The sequence below is a fragment of the Tauraco erythrolophus genome, chromosome 6, assembly GCF_009769465.1.
Source record: "Tauraco erythrolophus isolate bTauEry1 chromosome 6, bTauEry1.pri, whole genome shotgun sequence".
Classification (NCBI taxonomy): domain Eukaryota; kingdom Metazoa; phylum Chordata; class Aves; order Musophagiformes; family Musophagidae; genus Tauraco; species Tauraco erythrolophus.
This window is the reverse complement of record NC_141470.1, coordinates 35,605,065-35,615,480: the sequence shown is the minus strand read 5'-3', so window position 1 is coordinate 35,615,480 and position 10,416 is coordinate 35,605,065. Positions and strand designations below refer to the sequence as shown.

General features: G+C 41.8%; 1 protein-coding gene across 1 annotated transcript in view; it reads left to right on the top strand.

The window, feature by feature from the left end:
• Positions 1-636: 636 nt before the first annotated feature.
• The window catches only part of PALS1 (protein associated with LIN7 1, MAGUK p55 family member), a 55,772-nt gene continuing 45,992 nt past the window's right edge, over positions 637-10,416 (top strand). Inside the window, exon 1 of the mRNA XM_086613733.1 lies at positions 637-674. The gene's annotated coding sequence lies outside the window, so the exon portion shown is untranslated. The remainder of the gene's footprint in view (positions 675-10,416) is intronic.

Genomic DNA, 10,416 nt, shown 5'->3' with positions numbered 1-10,416 from the left:
AGGCAAAGGGGCTGCAGTGGCGTGGAGCACCCAGGGCACACGCTGGCTGCAGCCGGCAGCAGAAGAGCAGGCAGGAGGCGGCAGCGGGAGGCGGGAGAGGAGGAAGGAGCAGGTGGCAGCCCCGGCAGGCGAGCCAGCTCTGCTCTGGGCACGGGGACTCCCGCGGAGGTGCCTCTCCGGGGTGCAGAGAGCACTGTGGTAGAGAGAAGGGCCGTGACTGCGGGAGGATGGACCCGCGGAAGCAGTGCCATGCCTTCCGCCTCCTCCCCAGCCCCTCAACGGGAGCTGCGGAAGGCCTTCGCCCGCCATTCGCAGCCACGACGGCGGTCGCCGGCCGCAGCCCCTCGCGCCCCCGACCAGCAGAGGGCGCGCGCTTAGCTCGCCCCGCACCGCCCCCGTCCAGCCGGGCGGCTGCGGCTCCGGCCGCGGCGGCGGGGGCGGCCCCGCGCCTGCGCGGCGCGGCCCGGCCGGGCGGGGCGGGGCGGGGCCTGGCGGCCGGTGCGGAGAGCGGGCGAGGGGGCAGGGCCGCGCTTGGCGGCGGCTGCGCAGCTCTGCGGGGGCCGTGGCCGGGTGGCTCCGCGGGCTCGGCGGGGAAGACGCCGCGGGGCGCGGGCGACCGTGACTTCCAGCCGGCGGCTGGGCCAGAGCGTGTCAGCGGCGGCGAAGGAGGAACGGTGAGCGCAGTCCTCGTTCCCGCGCCCGGCGTGCAAGCAACAGGTCCCGCCGCGGAGCCTCCAGCCGCCGCTCGCCGGGGAGCCTCCCCCGCGGCCACGGCGCCTGCACAGGCCTGGGGGTCCGGCCGGGCCGGGGCCGAGCGAGGCGGCGGGGCCGAGCCAGGCTCGGCGGCTCTCGGAGGACCGCGTCGCTCCCCGCGCCCTGCCGGGCGGCGGCCCGGGCTGTGCCCCGGCCGGGAGGGGCGGCCCTGGCTGCTGAGGCTACAGGTGCCTGTGCCGCGGGGCGCCTGGAGCCGGTGCCGCTGCCGGGAGCGCGGGGGGCGGGCGGCGCCCAGCCGGCCCTCCCGAGAGCTGCTCCTCTCCCGAGGCTCCCCTCCCCCGGGGGTGCCTCCGGGGCAGGCGCGGCGAGCGCAGGCCCAGAAGTTGTAAGAAAACCCTCCCGTACTTGGTTGTGCGCGTTCTCCGCGTGATTACGGGGGGATGCGCTCGTGTTGTAATGAGGGGAGAAACTTGAGGCGTCGCCCCGCCGCGCTTCGGATCTGGCAGGTCTGCGTTTGAAAACGGTGCCGCCGAGAAGAGGTCGCTCCGCGTTGGCTTGTGAAGCTTTGCGGGCTGGAGTTAAAGCGAGTTGAGGACGAGCGGCTTCCCGTGTGTTCTGAAGCCAGCGAGCGGTAGTTACCGCGCATACTGGCTCGGGACTGCCAAGTTTTCGGGAAGCCTGAGCCTGCCCATAGTGCTCTTGCCGAGGTGGTGCTTTCCTGGCTGAGGGACCGCCGCTGTGTTGGGGCAGAGACTGCTCGGGCAGGCGGCAGAGAACACTGGGCTTCGTAGGGCAGACTGCACAAGGAAATCGAATTAACTTGTATTTGAACTTGTCGAAAAACATTGATTTTTTTTTTTTTTTTTTAAAAAAAAGCAACCCTGTCTAAAATAATAATATTCTTAGATGTCTCTTGTGGGACAGATCCCTGAAAAACAACTTAACGAGGAATATTAAAGGGATAAATGTCAGCTAGAGATGTGAGGGCTTTTTCTTGGAAGAAATAAAAAAGGTAGTGTGAGGTAGTTCTTAAAGCCTCTACAATGGAATTACTTGGGCATAAACTAGCTGCGTAGGTCACTCGCTAGAACAAAATGCTTTCATTCTGCGCAAGTGATGATCTAATGGTGACTGCAGTTAAACTTCTTAGAAGTGACTGGTGGTGGTCTTTTGCTAAGTGATTGTTGCTTCAGTGCGCAGCTTCATATATCTTAAAGGGACCTATAGGTCTTTTTGGAGGATTGAGGTGGTTTTCCTGAGTTTGAAAAAAATAGGATATCTTTGGATTGTCTTTAGTTAGGCATCCGAGCCTGCAATCTTTTGTTTTTAATCTGTCCTCTGAATTTTCACAGACAGTACATCTTTTTTTTTTTTTTCCTTATAATCATCTTAGAGCTGTTATTACAAATCTAAGCGTCCAACACTTTAGAATCTGGCCACTGTATACACATCTGAGCTGTTTTCCAACATGCTGTGATGCAAAAAAAATCAGTATTTCACATGTTTAAAGCTTAACTAATGGTTAGTATTGTAGATGGTTTAACAAGGCATCAAATATTAATATTACAGCACTTTATGAAGCAGCATACTAGAATGTTAAATTTAGTTAGCATTCTTGTTAATAAAGTAATATGGAGTTAAATGTTAATACATGATCACTTAACTGTTTTCAAAGTAGTTCTTTCAGGTTTTACATCCTCCCAGTGTGTGTCCTGTTGCTTGGCAATGTGTGGAATAGCAGTGGATGGTAATTTTTGCTGTGTAGAATTAGATGATGGTAAAGATGGTAGTTTTACTTAGTTTTTATTAAATTTATTTTCAAAAGATCTGAACTTACTGAGAAATGTAAACAAAAATATTTCTTCACTAGAGTGATTTAGCCACCTTAGGAATCTGCAGGAGTTGCTCGGGCCATTGAGGGGTGTCGGGCGTCTTTCATTACCACGGTGATATGTGATGTGAAGCAGTAAAAATGCAGAGTAGAGGTTAGCATTCATACCGAGGGTTATCGACACAAAAAGCTTAACGTAGTCTGAAGCTCATGTGTGACCATATATATTTTCCCATGTAAATAATTTTATTTTCATAACACTTCCGTTTGCAGCTTTTTAATTAAAATCTTTTGCTGTAGTTTGAAGTTGCAGACTTAAAAAAAAAAATCCTGTGGCATTTTTAGATGCAATTTCTGTTATGAGTTCTCCTCAAAGACTGAATCGTAACATCAGATGCTAACAGTTGTAACTACCTGTTTCAGCTACTCTTTTTTTTTTGTCCAGTGTGACATTTTTGGTTAAGTGCATTCCTGTTAGTGTTAGGCATTTAGAACACTGAAGGCTAAGATTTCAAACAGCTACTTCTTAGATAACAGGATTCATACTTGTATTCATATGTCATGTTTAAAATCCTTAAATGTTCTAGAGACTGGCTTTTTTTTTAAAAAAAGCACTTTCTTAATGTGACAGCGTTGCAGAAAGGCTTGACATTACGGTATTTGAAACACTAGAGTAATTACTACTTTGGTCATTCAGCAGAAAACCTCAAGACTTCTGTAAATGTTAATTAAATATTGCTGTATTGTTTTCCTTTTATTAACGGGCAAAGAGAGGCATTTGTATATTTGAAAAGGTTTGCTGGTGTGTCTGTGATGGAAAACTCACTTGGTGGAAATAGTTATACTGTGGTTTAAAATCAGGTATGCTGGCAAAACTCTTTTTTTCTAGTATAATTATCTACTTCAGAGCTTTCTTCAATACAGCAGTTCTGACAAAAGTATTTTACGTACTCATCCTCCTTTCTGCCTTCCCCATATAGCTATATGAGAAAATATTTTAAGTGTAAGTCAGCCTAAAGAATGAAGCAGAACTCTAAACAAAAAAAGGACATTATAACTACAAAAGTAGTCTGTATACCAGCCTATTTTAATGTAACTTTTGGGTTTTGAGCTTTTTTTTTTTTAACCAGAGGTGATAAACTGCATATGTCTATTGGTAAAGACTTGTTTTATACAGCAAGGTTGTCTAATAGCATACTAATACATAGCTGTGTGGGAAGAAGAAGATGCTGTAATTCTCAAAGCTTGCATCAGTTAAATTAGAAAGCAAAAAGAGATACCATTAGTAATACACAATTGCACATGGAATGCTTCTATTCTGTGAAGCAGGAAACACAGAAAGGCCTAATCTTGCACACTTCTCTTTTGGCAGAAAAAAGATGTGATGTTGCATTTCTTTACAGATAAGTAAATGGTTTGAGTACCTGCCCAGTATGTTGAGATTTGGGTTCAAATCCCTCTGCTTTTTGGGAGAACTTGAAACCCCCATCTGTCAGTTGCCAAAGGGAATGCCTTAACTGCCAGGCCACTGGGAGTTTGGGTGCGAGGTGCTTCCAGACACCCATGTCTCCTTGTTGCAGGCCAAGCATTGGAAGAGTAGATGAGAGATATTTTTTTTTTTTTTCCTAGCATGGTGTGAGATTCTGGAGGCTTAAACCTCTGATGTTTGTTTATTCTGGGCTGATTTGGCTAATTCCTACTCATGTTGATTATTAGACATTTGAACAGCATCTGTAATGTGCCCTTTTCATTGTAGAGCCGAGCTTGGTTGCTGATCTGTGGGTTGTGAAGTCTAATGGGTGGCATGGCATTTAGATTCTCTTGTGGATCTAAATCTACTTCCTTATAAGATGCCAAATAATTAGATGCAAAAATGTAATTGTTTCAACATACCTATAATTATTTTCAGTTATATAAAGATCACCTCAGTGCCTTGTGTTTCCTTAAGTAATTATTGCATCATATATCTGTTCTGGTTGGCCGTAATTGTCTTCTAAAGATAAATAATGAGTAAGAAATAGTTAATGTGATTTTGTGCTAATGTTTTTAATACTTCATTTTGTCTCTAGTCTTTCACTTTTTAAATTTCTTCCATAGGATTAGAGAAGAGACTTGACAGTTGATACATGTAACAGCGCAGCTCATGGTTGTTAATCATAAACTTTAGTATCTTTGCTGTACTTTATCAGCATAGAAAATAAACTCCTCAGCTCCTGCAAAATTCTAACAAAGGAATAGATGATATAATAGTTAGAAATTCTGGAAAAAGATAGTTCTTAAGAAAAATAAGATAGAAACCAAACTGTAAGTTTTGTTCTTGTCTTGCATCAGGATTCATCTTCTGGGAAAACTGTTGGAAGGTCATACTTGCTTATTTGGTCTTAACAGATGATTCAGAAGTCTCTCAAATGTTTTTTTTTTGGGGGGGGGAAGTGCTTTAGAACCAGGAACGATTTCTGGTAAGGGTATATTAAAAGTGATAGGAAAGCTAAGCAGTTTTTACAACAGGTATTAGGAGTACTCAAGTATGGTAACAGTATGTTAGCATCTAAAGCACATACCTGTGAATGCGCATCAACTGGTGTATGAATAGTCGGTGTGAACTGTCTTATTTTCATTGTGTGAAGTTGTTCACTGGTATCTTCAAGCTCTCTAGAAAGTTAAATTCAGCAAAACTAAAAACCTTTGATAACCGGGAAGTGCCAGTGCAGCCTCAGCAGCTGCTCTTTGACCTGGCAACGGCGCTGGGAGGTGACTGTATGCATTCCAGTTCTGTTTCCAAGGATAAGTGTGTATTTTTAAAGTCAGAAAGGAGAGACTGGAAAAGAAGTATCCGTTTAGGTACCAGTAGCGTTGAGTGGAGTTCTGAGTACAAATGTGTGAGATCAAAGGAGGACAGCATATACTAGTGCCTAATAGAGTCACTTCTCATTTCAACAGTATATTATAAAGATTGCCAGGGATATATGTGTGAGCTGTTGTTAGCAGTGTGATGGCATAGGAGGGACGTGCCTTTAATGAGGTGCATGTGAAAGAGTACTGAAATTTTAAAAGTTCACCTTGTTCAAGGCTGAAGGCAGGTAAAATATAACTGGTATTACGCCTTAGTAAAATCACTGTTGAGAGAAGTTACTTCACTTTTGATGTTTCCCATCGCTGTCTGTTTCCCTGGAGCCAAATCTTGGTCTTGGTTTGGATGTCAGAGAGATCGGCAGAGTCAGCTCTTGTCTGAATAGTCAAGTGTAAACCTAAGTGTTCTTTTAGCTGCAATGATCTTCGCAGTTAAGGTCAATGAAAGTACTATGCTTTGGTAACACCTTGTCTTTTAGTCACTTAGAAGCTGGTCGTCAGTGTGGCAGAGGAGAAATCTAGGGAGGGAATAATGTTTTTCTGCATGGTGGTTGTGGTACTGAGTTAAATTCTTCAGGATAGCAGATATGTCAACTTTTTCTATAGAATGTGTTATCTCTGTGCGTAAAGCTAAGGCTTGACCTTAGTATCAGATCATGCAGTGTCCCTGCAGCGTTGTGGTTGAGAGCTAGTGGTCACCTGTGTTTGTCTTGTTTTATCAAATCGCTATTGACTTGTCAGCTATTGTTAATGAAACTTGAGGTAGATTAATCATGGGTTAATGCAGTGCATCTAGGCTAAGAAAACTGAAGTTACTTCTATAGAAAAACTGTGTTGCAGATAACTGCATTTGTGCACAATAGAAATTAACTGTGTGCTTTGTATTGGCTAAGAGGATGTGTTGCTAATTCCTCATGTATGTCCTATTTTCTAAATGTTGTCTCATCTCTCTGAAGGCAAAGCTTATGCTTTCGGGTTAAGCATCCAGAGATTTCAAACGGATGAGAGTTTCGACTGTATTGGTTTGTATTCTGTTGATTGTATTTCTTATGTATGTATATACTTGTTTTCAGAGAGTAAATCTCTTCTTCCCAATGTCTGAAAGGGCATATGATGTCAGCAGACTGACTTAGTCCTGTGTTAGTGGGAGAATATAGCATTAGTGGATATCACGTGCAAAATCAGTTCCTGTAGGATCAAGCGGTCATGGAATTGCTTAGCGTCACTATGCAGTGACTTTTTGACTCAATACTTTTTGAACAGTATTAGGACGTTTTCAAATGCAAGAGAAAGGAAGTGAATTGAAATTGAACTGGATATATGTATTTAAAGGTGGTGGTTGTTGTTGTAGGATAATTAAAACCAACATAATGCAAGCTCTTACTGTTTCATTTTTTTCCAGTAACCAAGATGTGTTCTAAATTAGTAACCTAATTACTTAGAGGGAGGAATTAGCACAGTGTCTTAAAGTAACGTGAGGTAAAAGCTGATCAGCTCAGCATTGTCTTGTTGGGCTGAGTAAACGACTTATGAGCCCAGCAGTATTTGTTTTGATTTTGGCCAGTGGAATAGTCTGATTCACATCTTTATTCTTTTAAGTGCATAATCAGCAATGAAAATCCATTTTAGCCCAAGTTCTTGTTAGATTTGTAGACTTTCTACTGGATTATCACTTTGATTCTTGCCTGTTCATAGAATATTCCATCTAGTGTGCATTATGATCTTTTCTCAAGACTTCATCAACCACTTTCTGACAAAACTTGTTGCTTCAAGCTGATATGATGAGACCTGGCTAGAACTCTGAAGAGGACAGTTACCTGGCTTCAGTGGAAAGAAGAGAAAAGTGGCAATCTGAGGATTCTACAGGGTTGAGCAGACAATTTTCTACCTTCTAGCCTACTTAAATTTCTTCTTTATTGCCTCATCAAGCTAGATGAAAAAATTAAGGACTGAAAGTGTATCCCAAGGAAAGCCAGGAATCCAAAAATGTTAATGTCACTTTTCCTTCCTCCCAAAAGAAAAAATCCTGAGAATAGTTTTAAGGTAACACAACAGGTGAAAAGCTATTCAAGACTGGCTATTTTGTAGATTATTACTTTCTTTAAGCTTTTGGCAGTTTTCAGGTAAGGAGAGATCAAAATCAAGTGCAACAAACAGCTGTTTCTTCTTGATTGAAAGAGAACTCTGCACCTGGTTATATGATGTTTTGAAGCAGCAGTTAAGAGTTATTTTGTCTTATTCCTTAGGAAGTGATTTTTAGGTTAAACTATTTCTTTTTTTTATGTTGATATGTTGTTTAGACTAGTAAGCTTATTGCTATTAGGGAGTAATCATGTGATCGATTTTTGAATAGTCACAATAAATTATTTCCCCTTAGATCTTTCCTGGTTTAGCATGGACTTCTTAAATTTTTGCTGCCACTTTTTTTGGCAACTTTTCCTTTGCTTGTTTTCTTGCATTCTTTCCTTTTGCAAACCTTCAAACATGAGTCTTTCTCAGACTTGAGTCTCTAAGTAAGGAGGATGGACAACATTGGGCTGTGGAGGCAACCAATATCAGCATGTTCAAAAACGAGGTTATACAGATTCCTGGACAGCGAATCCATTGGCATGTACATTTAATGGTTCATAATTGAGTAGTCAGGGATGTACCATCTGATGTTCTTTGACAATTGAACTTGTAAATGCACAAGTTATCCCTAAACAGCATGTCTGATTGCCGCTGTCGGACAGAGTTCTGGGCTTGATGGACCACTGATCTGACTCAGGGCATCTCTATATTATCCTAAACAGCCAGAAGCCATGTTTTACACTGTACTGAAATTTATTCTATAAAAATGTGGTATATTATCCCAACCAGATGATGTGCTGCACTGGACTACAAGCTGGTGACGGGGATTGATTGGTTGTTTTTTAAAAAAGGGAGAACTGAAGAGCTGGGAAATCGCAACAAGAGAATAGCAAAAATAATATAACAATGATATAATAATACAATAACTGTGAACTCCTCTCTACAAATATGTCATATTTGGTCTCCTTTGGGATGCTGTGTTGGTGGCTCAGTTTTGATCAGTGGACAATGTGCAAAGCTAGGTGGGGCTCCTGCTGTTATAAATGCATCTGCATGATGCTGACTTGGAATTTATATTATGTACTTGTTTGGAAAAGCAAAGGAATCTTAGAAGCTAAAAACCGCAGTTAAAGGTGAGTGGGAGGGGACAATCTGCAGAAGAAAAAAGTTAGGCCTGCTTATTATATATAAGCTGTTTTTGAAGCATTGAGTGTGGTTTCTATGGCTGATCAGTGGTGGTTCTTAATTTATAAACCTTATACGAAGTAGTATTGTCTGTGTTTGATCCTAATAAAAAGTACTAGAGGGATAACTGCAGAGTACAAGTTTCAAGGGTTTTACTTAATAGGTTGTATAAAATCTGAAATACCACTTTTGTAGTAATAAAATATTAAATATCTGAATATATGTTTTTTAAATTTAACAACTGGGGTTGAAAACTTGAATTTATTTATACTTTGTCCCCTAAGCCAGTTTCTGACTTCTGTTGGTGAGAACTCCATACAGTTTCGCCTTTTGTCAATATTTTTGAAGTCTTTTCTATACAAATATTTAATGAATGCCGCTGCATACCTAAGTGGCTGAGTAGTAAATGTAGGCTAGTTTGTGTTCCCTCTTAAGTGCACTCTCTTGTCAAATCTTAGAAAGATATTTTACACTGTTCTTTTGGTATTATGTGTGTTAGTGCTGCCTATAACTTCTGTAGTTGGGACTTCATGTGATAAATAAAATTTTGCGCAAAACCTCAGAACTTGATTTGTTAACACTAGTTTGAATTTGAGTGTTCAGCCTTTAAGGTACATAATATGACTAATCAATGCCTGTAAAACTTAATTACTAATTGTTTAACAGTTTAAATTGTGCTTTTCACATTTTTTGGCAAAAGTGTGTTGGTTTTATTCTTGGATAGATTTGTGACAAGTGGCACATTGATTCTGGCTACTTTAGAAGAAATTTAGATTGCAACTATAGCTCTGGGAAATTTTGCCAGATTTGATGATGTCAGGTTTTTACCTTTCCGTGCGCCCTTCCTCTACTCTACTAGTTCATAATTTACAGAATTAGCAGAAGTGCTTGTTCCTTGGTCATTTCGGTTCATAGTGTAATACCTGAGGGAGATGACTCAAACTAAGATGCAAGTCTTACCACTGAAGTGGCTGAGGTGTCAGCACATGCTCCCTTTTGCCAGCTCTGCTTTTGGGATCAGTGACTTCTGATGGGAGCAGAATCTACAGCTGCGGATAGTAACTTAATCTGCTAAAACAAGATTTGCTAGAGCTTGTCTATCCACATCTTTAATTTAAGCTTGCTGTCCCTTCAGCTCCACCTTAATAATAATAATGCAGCCTTATTTTCTTCTTTATTTGAAAAAAATAACACAAAGAGAAATAATAATTCACCGTATTTTATGATCTGTTTGCGAGAAATTCCATGTCTAACTTCGAACTTGTACTTTGAGAAACCGTTGCAGGTATCAGGGATTCATATATCATTATATTGGTATATTCTTATAGGTATGTTGCTGAAGATTTTTATTTAGCAGGTAAAATTTACACTGGCTTTGGTTTCCAGACCTGCAGTGTAGAACCACCCAGAAATGCACTGCATCAATTCAGTATACACAACCAGAGGATGTGCACGACCAAAAGCAAAATAGAGACATTGGTTCAAAAATGCCAAGGCATTCTGTGCTAAAGTAGGACTCTGAAACAATGTGCATGGGAGCTATTTGAATGGGTACTTAAAGTTTAGGGGAATAAGAAAGCATTAAAAGTAAGTTTATGTGTTTAGCTTGTTAAAACTTAAAGTTCTCTCATAAATACCCCTTGTTTGTATTCGGAATTCCAGAACTGGTCTTGAAAGAATATAGGTGCATACTTAGAATTATTTGAGTTAGTGGAGCATGAAGATACTCATAAGTCTCATTGACCTCAAATAGTAGATTCTTATTT